Below are 13,563 nucleotides of genomic sequence, written 5' to 3' on the forward strand. Positions count from 1 at the left end.
GGGAGACCGTGTTGGAGCCTTTCGATACTTGAGACTGTAAACAGGAGAGAGACTGGCTTTTTACACAATCTGATCATGATAAGACGGGGGGGGGGATGGTTTTATACTAAAAGGGGGGAGATTTAGGTTAGATATTAGATGGAAATCCTTCACTCAGAAGAGGCCCTGGCACAGCTGCCCAGAGAAGCTGTGGTGCCCCATCTCTGGAGGGTTGGATGGGGCCCTGAGCAGCTGAGCTGGTGGCAGGCTGCCCTGCCCATGGCACAGGGGTGGAACTGGGTGGGCTTTAAGGTCCTTCTAGTTCAAACCATTCTATGACTCTGTGGTTGTATATGGTCACTTCAGGCCTAGCTGTTCAGTATCTGTCTGCCAACAAAAACATTTGGTGGAGATCCTGTGTTTTGATACACAGTCATTGCAGCCCCTCTGGCTCTGTTCAGAAGACATAAAAATTGCAGATTTTTTTCTTGGCGTGTTTGCTGTTTAGTTCATGTAATCAAATGTTGGGAAAGTTGGTGAAGTTGGTGAGGTTGGAGTTTATTTTAGAGGTAATGCAAAGCATTTTCTTCTTTTAGGAACTAAGAATTTTGCTGTAGCTTTGGTGGCTCACATCAAACTGCACATGTTCTGCAGCACCCTGTGATGTGGTTTGGAAAGGAAGTGATGTGCAGTGGTTTGTAATTCTGTTGTACTGATACTTTCTGTGAGCTGCTCCTCTGACAGAGAGCCCCCCAGCAGCTCAGCAGTAGTTATTGCCTGCTGGCTGAGTCAGAGCTCCCACTGACAAGAAGAGCTGTGCTAAAACACCAGGACTGCTTCCCCAAAGTGTTCTTGACCACCAGCTTGTGTCACACAGTGATTTACTGGTACCAGGTCTTTCTTCCAGAGGCCAGTACCCCTCTTTGCATGAGATCCAGGGAGAAATTCTTCAGGCTGTGAGCAGGCTTGTCAGCTGCAGCTGCTGTGCCCTGCTGGCTAGTGCCCTGGTACAACAGCTTTTAAAAGACACTATGTTGCCGATGGAGCGCTCTTTGTGTGTCCTGTTACACTTAAAAGGATTTTAAATTTTGTTTGACATTATTGTTCCTTAACAGCGGAGCCTCTTCCTCCAATGGAAGAGGCTGTATCTTGTATTAGAAAATGTTTATCTCTTAACTGAAGTGCTCAGGAAGCTCACTTACGTGAATGTGGAAGACGGGAGGCTGGGCCATGTTTCTTAAGAGCACAATTACACTATTTGATAGAGCCAAATCTGAGCTAGAAAACACTGTTTTTCAACACAGCCACCACCACTAGCGGATTTCTGCAGATAAGCTGATCAAGACACTCTACATTTCATGGTGTGACAGTTGTGCACAGCTATCCGGAAAGTGGCTTGTCTTTATCATTGGTATTGTTGCTGCTGAAATGCAAAACTTACCACTTCACATCCACTATTTGTATCCATAAACGTTCATCAGGTGGATGTCTGTGACTGCCTTTCTTTCCTCATAGAGGAAATCAACACACCTTTGCTCCGTCCACATTTCCATGTCAGACACCATTGTGTCAGACTGCCCCTCTGCTGCCGTCGGTCACATTGCAACAACTTGTAATGGGAAGATTCACCCTCTACTGTCGTACTACCAACACCCATGGGCCAATATCATAAAACAGGAGGCACTACTTTTGGGGCAACCTTTGTAGAATGTACCTCTGGCATTGGGATGTTTTTATAAACATTCTTCATTGCATGGGCTATTATTTCTTGAGGGAGAAAAGTAGCCAGAGGTGGGAGTTTAAAGTGCATTAACCTCAGTGACAAAATAGTCCTTGCTCTAAAAAATGACCTGTCCCACTCCTCCAAAATAAGCCAGGAACTTGTCTTCTCATTCAGCCTGTCCCCAGCCATGCTCACATGTAACTGGTTGGACGGTGTTGCCACAGGTCTCTAGTCAGTTTCTCTTTAATTTGCTTTCTTCTCCAGAATTTTGTGTATGTACTGCTTTGTTTCATTTTATTTCCATTCCCTTGCTTTTGCTCTTGGTTCTAAGGCATGCAGAAGTGATGCTGACAGTGGGAGCCTACAGAGATGGTATGTGTCCATCAGATCCCCATTTAGGACCGTGGATAAGTGAACTAGCAAGGCGCTCAGTGGAGGATTTGATTCCTGCGTTGTGAGTAGGTCTAAGCCTTAGGGCAGACCTGCAGGTGGCCCCAGAGCCCCGGCTGTGATCGTTGCTCCTGGGGAGCCCGGCAGGTGGGCGCAGATTTCTGTAATAAACCAGGACCACAGGCAGAGTACTGCCAAAACCAGATTTTGACTGATTGGCAGGTACCAACTTAAATGCTGAGAGAGAATTTCTCCTAACTAACTCGATTTATGACCCTCAAATCCTGCTTGGTGGTTCCTTGTTTTTAATGCTCCTTTGCTTCTTGTGGGCCTAAATGGCTGTTCTACAGTAATTTCCAGTGTCTCTCTGCTCAGATAGTATGAGGGCTTTTGGAGTATGTCAGCTGCAGTGTTTTGCAGCTCATAAAGCTTTTGAATTTGTTGTGCAGGTCCTCTTACTGTCTTCTATCTAGGAGAAAGCAGGAAAAATTATTTTAGCTGCTTCTCAGATCTTAGATGAGTGATCTCTCTGGAGGCCAGTAGCCATCCCACATGCTAATAAATTATTTTGAGTGCTGGGGTACCACAGGTTTATTTATTGTTCTCATTAACTAGGAGTCTTGCATTTTATCAGAAAATTTGTCTGTGGTGAAACACACATTTCTCATATGGAGAGAATCCACAGAGATTTGGGCTGCATAACACATCTTTGTCAAAATCCTCACAAAATTAAATACGTAGTAGTTGTGTAACTTGAAATGCCACTGCTTTTGTTTGAGAACAATGCAAACTAAAGCCTAGGAGAGGTCAAGAGCATATATTGCATATATTGGAAGTTTTTGCTCACTTCCTTTTACGGGGGTTACAAGCAGGTTAAAAACCTGTAGTAGTAACTTGTGGTTTTTTTGTTGTTGTTGTTGGTTTTTTTTTATCTAATTGTGAGATATTAAAGGCTTTCAGAGTGTCAGTACGGCAGCTTCTGTTACTCCAGGTGCATACAGTGCAGAAGCTTGCCTAGCTGATCCCTGTTGTCAAGTGTTAACTAAAGCTGTGAGTGAGGGAAACAAACAAAATGTAGGCATTCATTCCTTTAAATGTAAACAGTGATCTAAAACACACTGAGAATCATGTGAAAGCTGTGCATGATATATTTAGAAGAGTTGTAAAACCTGCAATGCCAATCAGTACACATTCTGTGAAATATTCTTGTAAGTTCTCCTGGAAACTGCATGAAGAAGGAGAAGAGTAAATCAGGCCTCAGGAATCTGATTATCTTTTGAGGTGAAATGACTACATCTGTGGAAGCTTGGTGAACAGAGGCAGTTGTCTGCCATGTTTTTTAGCAAGGTAACTGATTTGGTCTCCCATGGAATTTTGTATCCAAGCTGGGTTGGGACAGTGTGGATGGGTGAAAAACTGCATAATGAAGAACTAGCAAGAAATTTGAGGCTTTGAGTAATGGATAGTGGAGAATGAAGGACTGAGTCTTGTGTGGCTGACAGGCAAGACATCCAGGGTAGTTGCAGTCTGTCCCTACCCATGGAGAAGCTGGACAAAGGTCGCACTCAGGTCTCTTCTCAGAAGTAGGGCAGGAGAATGAGAAGCAGTGATTGGAAATTGAATCATGTCATAAACTGATAGTTTGAACTATTCTATTACATAACTTTTGTCCAGAACATCTTTTCATGTGGGTTTGCCTATTATGGATACAGCAAGCTTTAAACTTCCCCATGTTTGTGTGGGATAACTCTAACTTATTCTGGCACAGGCAGTTTATCTAATTAGCCTAGAGGAGTCTCTGATAATGTAGGCAGATCATAAAATCAAAGAACAGTCCAGGTCAGAAGACACCTATTGAGATGACCTTACATAGACAAGCTGCCATACAGTCAGCTGGATTTTGAATTTCACCAAATCCTGAAATAAGTTTCATGGTGTCTACTGTGACTTCTCCTGTGCAGGCAAAGCCTGTGTCCTAGCATACTTGTTGTGGAAAAATGCTGAATTTTATATTATACAGCCAAAAAGAACAGACTTTTCAAAAAATAGTTTGGACCAATTTTGGTTCTTGATTTGTGTTGGTCTCTCAATAATTAACACCGTGTTTTTCCCTAGCCTGTAATTCTGTCAAGTTGTGTGTATCTGAGTGACACTTGGATCTGGGGAGGCAGGAAGGGGAATTGTTCTTTCTTCCCTCGTATGTGAACAAAATGCATTCTCTTCAGAATGCTCCCTGTTTATCCTTGAGGAGGGATGCGAAGAAAGGTATCTGAATGATGAGCAGTCTTGAAGTACTGCTTATTGATCAAGGAAATTTTCCTTATCTTCTTTTGTCTTCCCAATGGGAGAAGCATGTGATCCCCAGCAGTTAAGTCCTATCATTTTATTTTATTTTATTTTTTATTTTTTTTTCATATAGAAAAGTTGTGGATTGCCCCGTGCATTCTAAATTCAGGTCATTTGAGAAAGATCCATACCCATAGCTGTCCACTGTACAGCAATTTTAAGGTGATTACAACCCTTGCTTCCAAGCTGGAATTAGTAAATAAGATGCCAATTTTGGTATGTATAGAACTAGAACCACTTAAGAATCTAGTTGTCCAAAAGATGTCAGCTGGGTCATTGGTATTAGAGATAAATAATATGTAGTATTGAAAAGAGCCTGAGAGAGAATGATTTTTTTTGTCCAAAATACTGATCCATTGCATTACATTAAATCTGTTTCTGACTCTTTCCTTGTTTTTGAGCCTGTGTACCTTGTGGTATATAGGCAGCATGTACATATTTATTTATTCACTAATCTTTAAAAGCTGAACTTCTTTCTCCTCCATATGAACTGTCACGTGTTACACTAGAAATAATCAACTTTATTTTGGAGCATCTTTCCTCATTTGTTTACTTGAAGTATCTGACAGCAGTTGTATGGAATCTTCACTTTTCACCCCTGCATCTCCCTCAGCAGACCTTTCCTGCTGACTTCTGTGTGTCATTCTTACATGTATCTTTCATGTATCAGTAGAGCATGGAGGATTTATTTTTTCCTCCTTAAACAAACAGTCACAGACCCTGCTCAGCAGCTGGTTGAGGTGAAGGTGCTTGCGTAGTACCTAGTGTTGTTTTCTACTCATTCTTTTGAAACTGATTAGGTAGAAAATTGTGTGTCATTTCTTAAAATGACATGAATAGTTTGTGTGAAGGTGTAATCAGTGAGTCAAAATAGCTGAAAGGCATTTAACTGCTGAAAAGACAAGGAGTCAAAGCTTTCTTGCTGTTCCTTATGTAGAGATGTAGTGAAATGGGCAGCCTTTGTGCTTTACTCAAATGAGAGGCAGTCTGACTCTGGTATACAGATCCAATTTACAGCCATTTTCTGCTTTTGAAACAGGAATTAAGGGGAACTACAGGGAGCTTGCTGCCCAGGTCTTGTGTCATCCATGGGTGTGTGACTGCTGGACTGTTTAACTGATTTTATCAATGGCATAGCTCAAGGTGCTTACGAGCACAGAGGCTGCTGCTCATCTGCATCGCATGGAGCAAGTATAGTGAGGGTTGTGAGCTCTGAGACCCCTCAGCTGCAATTGCAAGAGGATTGTTTCCCCTTCAAAGAGCTTAAGTAATGATGTGGGATAAAATTCTAAGCAAAGGGGCTGTGCATGTTTATCTGCTGGGATGAGCAGAGACGGGGATCAGTTTGATTATGGTTTGCTCCAATGTAATGCTTGGAGATAAAAATGTTGTATTTTGGCTGCAGAGAGCAGATTGAACTGGAGTGTGATCTGGGGTAGATGGATACTGCACTGCATGCATTTGCGGTGTGCTATCTGCCTCACGCCTGGATATAGAAAATATTTCCAGTTCTTCATCTGCTAGAGAACATCGTAGAAATGAGATGTGATAATTGGTACTGTTTCATGGAAGCAGGTGTTCTTTCAGGTTCCTGTCATGTACCAAATCCTCTTTATACTGGTCTTGAGAGACAGGAATCAACTTCAGTGTTCAGGCATAGCTTTTTTCAGTGTGTTTCTGCATCACGACATGAGCTCTTTGGCTTTTCTTTGTGTGAGGGCCGCTTATAGTTCTGTTTCTGTCCTTGCTTAGTAGCTGGGTCCCCATGCTTTCTGCTTCACCTGGGAGATGGGCTGCATGTGCCTGTGCAGGAAGGGACTTGTTAGCCATATGGTGAAGCTGTTGCATTGGCATAGCTTTGGCTTGCTTTAAATTAAATAAAAATTCAGAGAAGTGAAAATCCTGAAAACAAGTCTGCTTGTGGCACTCAGCCTGTGATTATTTTATTTTATTTTATTTTATTTTATTTTATTTTATTTTATTTTATTTTATTTTATTTTATTTTATTTTATTTTATTTTACTAAAGCTTTATCTAAACTCTAAACAGCAAAGGACTGTAACAGATACTATTTTTGAGTGTTGAAGATGTTGTTTTCTTAGAATCACAGAGTGGCTTGGGTTGGAAAGGACCTTAAAGATCATGAAGCTCCAGCAATCCTACCACAGGCAGGGCCACCAACCTCCATATTTAATACTAGACCAAGCTGCCCACGGCCCCATCCAAGCTGGCCTTGAACACCTCCAGGGCGTGGCATCCAAAACCTCTTTGGGCAGCCTGTTCCAGCACCTCACCACTCTCATAGTACAGAACTTCTCCCTGACATCCAACCTAAATCTTCTCTCCTTCAACTTAAAACCATTTCCCCTTGTCCTGCTGTTATCTGCCCTTTCAAAGAGTTGATTCCCCTCCTGCTTGTAGGCTCCCTTCAGTCACCATGTCAGCTAGTTTTCCTAAGTGATTCTTGTCTTCCCAAATAATTAATTTGCAAATGCAATTGGGTGTTCTTTTAGGCTGTTTTTTGTTTTGTTTTGTTTTGTTTTATTACTATTACCAAAGAATTGGGTAATTTGTAGCCTTCCCTTCATTATGAAGCACAGCAAAATGTCCTGCAAGTCTCACATGTATTTTTATGGTTATGAATCGCACATTAGAATTAGAAACTGTATTGCTTGAGGGAGAGTATGTTGTACATGAAGCAAATGGCTAAATTATCATTCTCCTCTTTCTCAGTGATTTACAGAGCATGCGGTTGCTCACTGCGGACATAATTTGTACCCTGCAGTAGTGAGCACTTAAGAGAAGGTCAAAAACAGTGCTGAGGAGGATGTTTATTTTTTGTTACCTGTCTTTTCATTCCCCTTCCTGTTTGTTTCAGCATTTGAAATATGTGAGAGTGTTGTCATTTCAAGGCTCATTTTCTTCAGTTTCTCCAGTTAAGACAGAAAGATCAGAATGATTCCCAGTACCTGTCCCACTGCAGCTGGAATACCACAGATATAATTTTAGGTTTTAATATCCTGCTTCTGTTGCTTTAATTTAATAGAACTTTACACTTGTACCTGGTTCATCTGTTGTTTTAGTTTTGTTTTTTTTTCTTTAGGGCAGTGTATGATAACATGAGGGAAAACTCTAATCTGACACCTGCTTTCTTCTCTTTATCATGATAAAAGAATTATTTGAATGAGGTCAGAAAAAACATTGCTCAAAGAGGATGAGGTATAAAAACTTAACCAAATGAACCAGCTTGATTAAGATATTAGCTTTGTACAATTCCACTCATAGTAGAACAACAGGGCTTTCTTGCTGGAGCTGTGAGTAATCAGATCTAATTACACGTGACAGATACTAGGAAAGGCATCTCCATGAGCTTTGCTGTCCTGGGTAGACTGAGCGATACAAAATGCCGATCTCAATTTTTACTGAATCTCCTTCTCTGTGTTTTACTTATTAATGTATTTGTTTGCATTTGTGCTTTGCTCTTTAAGAAGTGGGAGAAACAGAAAACACCAAAGGAAAAAGCAAAAGTAGGCATATGCATTTGGGAGGTGGCTATTGTGCATTCTCCGTCTTGTCCTTTCTCCAAGTCTAGCACACAGGAGGAGGCAGTCCAAAACAAGCTGTCTCACATGCAAATGAGTCTTAAAGTTCTTGCATCCTTCTGGCACATAATGTATGAAATTGTTGGGTTGAGCTGGACCCACTCTTAATGCTGTTGTATTCAGGTGCCTTCCTTTCTGTGAGTGGGGTAGTCTCAGCTGCTGATTATTTGAGTTACTACACGAGGCTTTGATTGCATTTGAATCCCCTGCACAAAGTCCATTTTGCAGCTGTAGTGTGATGTGGATGTTTTCTCAGGATTATTTGGGTGGCAGGCAATGGGACCAGCCAGATACCCTGTTCTGCTTTTCCTGTGTTGGTGCTCATGTCAGTCTTAGTCCCAGTAGTGTTTGCATCTACTGAATTGTCTGGCACCACGTGCAACTCCCTCACAGTGCCTGGCAGGTGTGACTGTTGTAGTACACTGAGATGGAAAGCGCTTCTGGGATGAGTGCTGCAGTAAGCACAAAACCTATCTATACAAAGAAATCAGATACTGGTAACACGGTTTTTCTGTACTTCTGTGTGTGTTCTGTCTGATGTTTTGGGCTTGACTAATGCAGGGGTTGGTCATCTCTTCTTCGAGCCAGTGCGTGTAGTTGTGCTGTCGAAAAGACACCACATACACCTGATCTCCAGACTCAAGTTTTCAGTCAAGCAGGATGCACTTGCCAGACCAATGCCAGTTCATTAGGCCTCTGAAACTTGTGGCTTGAAATGCATGTGAGAGTCATGCAGTATCCTTACTACTCCTGTGAAGGAAAAGCGTATGGTGGCTGCAAGCTGCTCATGTCCTACAGCTGCTAAAGTGGTTTCTCTTGATGTCTGTTGCAAAACGTGTACACCAGTATGGTTTGGGACCCTCTCTATGGCCAATGCAATTAAACTGTGAGGCGGTCAAAGACTCTTTCAGATGCTTGCAACATGCCAGGGCTCAAGCTGCTCTGCAGTGTGATCTCCAGTGTATGACACAGCAGCCTCTGTCACTGAATGTAGGACCGTTCAGAGGTTAAGGTAAGCTTAATTTTAATTCTGAATTCAAATGTGCATGTCACAGCTGGAATCAGACTTCTGAAGCTGCAGGGAAAGGAAACTGTACTTCTGGCAAATTTTGCTGTGTGTGCAGAGAGCTTCTTGGACAAAGCAGACCTTGGCAGAGGGGAGTAAGGGGCAGACTTCAGGTGGGATGTTGCACTTCAGGGCCTCAGTGACCTGAACATGGCTTTTCAGTGAGTGGCTTTAAGCCCATGTGATACACCGAAGAGCATGACATAAAGGTGGAGTGAGAAAGGACTTGTATGAAGTTGCAGGATGTTTAGAATTGTTCTGGATAGTAATACTGTCATGAGGGAGAAGCAGACTTTTGGAGTGCAGCCCTAGAGTGAGCCTCTTCCCTCTGGGGATTATCTGTGTCAGCAGCCAAGGAGTGTTCTCACTTCCTGCTTTGAAACGAGGGACCAGGTGCTGAGGGCCTCTGGGCTCCAGCTGAGTTCTCCTGAGCTGCCTGAGGGACCTCCAGAAGGAATTTTTGGGGGTCTCTGCAAGTATTCCATGAAAGACAGCCCTTTCTTCTTGGAAGACATGCTGTGGTTTAGGTGCTTGTCATTAGTACATTTCAGTGGCAACTGGGCTGGCTTGCAGCTGTGGGGAGAGAGCAGATAGAACCTGCATATAATTTTTTGCTGTTGTTTCTGACTTTTCTTTGCAGATCTGTTAGCGTGCATCTTACCACAGATTTTCAAACAGAGAAGTTGCAACAAGTGTATTTTACTATTCTCTCTCTGCTTGACTTCAATATTTGGGAGAGTCTGGAGTGAGGTAGTACTGGCAGGCTAAACTGTGTTGAGTAATTAAGTATATTTAAGCACAAACTGAATTTCATGATCCATTTATAATAAAAACAAAAGGAACACTTGTGAAGTTTTGAAGGAACAAAAACAGCAGGTGCGAGAATCACAAGTGAAATGAGAGATAAATTTTTTACATAGTATCAGAAACATTGTTAAGCAGGCATTTTATTATTCCCGGTACTTAAAAAATAAACATAAACTGATAAAGGGTTCCTGTACATATCTCATTTCTCTCAAGCTTATTTTGGAGACTGGCAGCTAAGATGGAATTTGTTATGAACCCTGCTGCTTTAAGACATTTCCTGAAGGAAGAGCTCTTCGGGTATGAGGATTCTCCCCATGTAACTCTGGATTCTTAATACTAACTGTGTATTCATAATATTTCTGTGATCTTTAGGAGAGCTGGTGATGCTCCTTGTAGGTACTGAATGGTGCTGTGTTCAGCACAGCTTGCCATGGCTGGCAAGCCTTTGACTTCTGCGCAATTGGAACAGTGAATTTGAGAGGCCTGGAGAAGTTTACAGTGGCCTCTCCCAGGAAAACTGTTTTAACTGTGGGTTTGCTTGAATTTTGTGACCAGCTTACACCAGCACTTTTTTGCCCATGTCTGCTTCTAGTACTGTTGTTTTCTGCCACCTTTACCTAAAAATAGCAGCTGGAGTGTCTGTGTAACATCTGACATGATATCCCACTCATGGAGTGAATATGTTATTGCAAGAAACACCCCTGTTCTGAAATGCTCCTTGTGGTTTGTCTTGCTTTTGGTCTAACCTCCAGATGAACACTTGCTCAGTATTGTGCTGCCTTCTGACGCTGGGACCATGCATGATTCTTGCCTAGACCAACAGGCTGTATACACCCTTCATGCCAAATGCCTGTCCAGAAATGATAAATGCCTTGCATTCCAGTGTGCGCTGGGATCTTTGTGCAGTACCAACCTGGTGTGGTTGTGTATTCAGTTTTGTTCTCTGTGTAAGGGAACGGTACAGCAATCAAAGAAGGTTCTGAGTGTTGTGATGCTTATTAAAGGGAAACATAGGTTTTTCAAAAAATAAGGATCCTTTTCAGCTTTTTGTTCCAGCAAGGACTGCTGTTGGCACATTGATCTAAGAAGTCTACAGCCAGGTCAGACAGTAGAAACAGAGTGGAACCAAATTCCTGGGTGTTACTTTGATTCTGTGTAAAAGCTGCCGGAGAGCCTTCCTCCAGCAGAGAGGACTCTGGTTTTAATTCCTGCTCTGCTGCTGTTTGAGCCACATTTCCAGCAGGTTAAACAACTGATTTGCAGAACTGATTGCCAGAAGCTGTCAGAATCTTTTGTGAGAAAAGTTTTCTCTTGGGAAAGGGAGAAGGTTTCCTGTGATCTTTGTGTTTTTTGTTGATAACTTTCATTGGGTTTTTCATTGCCTTATTTATTTATTTATTTAACTCTACAAGAATAGGAGGAGAGGAAAATATTTGGTTCCTAAACTCAAGTCTTGAGACACAATCAGCGTTTCTAAGAAACCTGTTAACAGCTGTTCGCATTACTAGTACTGTAGTTAAATAATTGCTGCACTCTCCCACTATAATCTCACTCATGGCAGAGCTTAGTGCTTTGTGGTAAAAACAGACTGCAGGCAATGAATCTTGGCATTCCTGGCTAGAGCCCAGGGAAATGCAGCTACCATTTTTTGTTTTATTTTTTATTGAGTGGGGGTAGGGGGGTATTTTAGTTTTAAAACATCACTGTATTTCGAATTGTAGGAGCCCAGTTATTAGAGGTTTAGTGGTTTAGACCAGCATTTTTTGTTCCTTCAGCTATTTTGTTTATATAATAATCGCTGGGTCATAAAATCAATAATATAATCTAATTTGTCTCCATTATATGTGCACTGTCTTAAAATTTTACTTGACTGTTTACTGTCAGTTATCTAAGCAAAGAGGATTTTTCCAGGTCTTGTTTTATGCCCACTTTAATACATTTTGATGCCTCCCTGTACACATAAAACTGCAGAAGCAGATTGGGCAAGCACACACACTTTGTCATAGCTGGTAAAGAAGGATCCAGGGCTCCAGCAGCTTCTTTTTACCTGTGCACACATGCAAGCAATTTCAATGAGACTAAGAGCACACTGCATGCAGCCATCCTGGGCTGGGCCTCCTGCCACACGAGCATGTGCATGCCTCTGGTTGTTCTTCATTCTCCTCAGCTCTTGCTGCAGATGTCTTGAAATGATCTCACTGATTTGGGCAAGGGATGAAAAGGAAATCTCTATCTGTGAATTACCTGGCAAGAGGGTGTTTTTGAGAAGATTTTTACCATACAGCTGTAGGTAGCTCTGCATCCAGTTCTGGTTTTCCTTGCTAGTTCATACAGTTTTGGTGAACAGTGGATAGTGCTTGTACTCTAAGTAGGGTGTAGAGTCAAGGAACACAACAAGGAATAGTTGTGTTAGGACAGTCAATCAACAAGATTTTGTTTTGCATGCATGCTGTATGACAGAGGCCTGCTAGTGTGTGTTTAACAGTGTAACTGTGAAAACAGGTCCCCATTGCCCTAGATTGGCCACAATACACAAGACATTCTCACAATAAAACCAGTTTCAGTCTTATGTCTAAGAAGTCTTTACCTTCTGTCTTCTCTTAAAACACACCATATACATTGTTGTTGGTGGGGTTTTTTGTATTTATTTATTTATTTGTTTTAAGTTTATGTTCATGTCCTGCCCTTTCAAAGTTGATGGTAAAGTAATAATCTCAACATTGTAGTTCATGTCAAGCTACACATTGTGTCCAGGCAGCAAGTAGTACAGACTTTCAAAAAGATGGGAGGAGAAATAAAAATACAAATAAAAATAGAAATAAAAATTGTGCTGCCTAATGTGATAAACTCAACCAGTTTTACCTGGTGTGCATTTTGGTTTTGCTGTAGTGCTAGGTGCTGCTGCACTGGGAAATGTTCAAAGGGAGACTCCATGCTATGAGTGCTTTGTCAATGAAGGATTTCAGCTTTGTTGCTGTTTGACTGTCTTTCACTTCAGTTTTTCCAAGAAAATATGATAATGCAGTGACAAAATGGTATTCATTACATCAAGGGGGATTTATGTTAGTAAATTCCTCTTGGTTATAAACAAAATCAAAGTAGATTTAATCCTTAGGACAGAGAATAAGGTCTTTCCTGTACTCATTATTCTTTTGTTGCTGACAAAATAAATAATAGGTTAAGTTATTCTTTTCATTCTTCTTGTGTTGCATCTCTGTATAGCAGGTTAGGAAAGAGAAGGAATGCTCTTTTTCCCATGCCAGATTGTTGGACTGCAGCTGTAGTTTGCTCAGAGCTGTACATTAGACAGTCACCTTTACAGCCACGCTTGGTAATGTTAGGCCAGCTTTTCGGGTGATGTCCCTGCTGAGCATGGAGCTGAGCAGAGCCAGGAGGCACTGACATTGAGAGAGACATTTGTGCTGCTGCCTCAGGAGTCAGCACATAGATCTGCTGTAGGCCAACAGACGAAGCATTGGCGTTGTCCTAGGACTTAGTCCACGAGTTGGTTGTATGTGTTTCTGGTCATTGGCTGTATCTTAGTCTAAGAGCTGTAGGAGGAGATTGAGAGCAAGGTCCAGCAAGTGTCCTGTGCTTGGTCCTGCACAGCTGCATAGGATGGGCCTCTGCAAGGGAGCTCAGAGAGTGTGC

The 13,563-nt window shown here is 41.9% G+C and overlaps 1 protein-coding gene across 5 annotated transcripts in view; it reads left to right on the forward strand.

Annotated features, from left to right (window-relative positions):
* RNF38 (ring finger protein 38) overlaps positions 1-13,563 on the forward strand; it is an 89,279-nt gene that overhangs the window by 29,551 nt on the left and 46,165 nt on the right. The gene's annotated exons all lie outside the window — the stretch shown is intronic.

The sequence above is a fragment of the Coturnix japonica genome, chromosome Z (genome assembly GCF_054131305.1).
Source record: "Coturnix japonica strain WE chromosome Z, WE-NBRP24, whole genome shotgun sequence".
Lineage (NCBI taxonomy): Eukaryota > Metazoa > Chordata > Aves > Galliformes > Phasianidae > Coturnix > Coturnix japonica.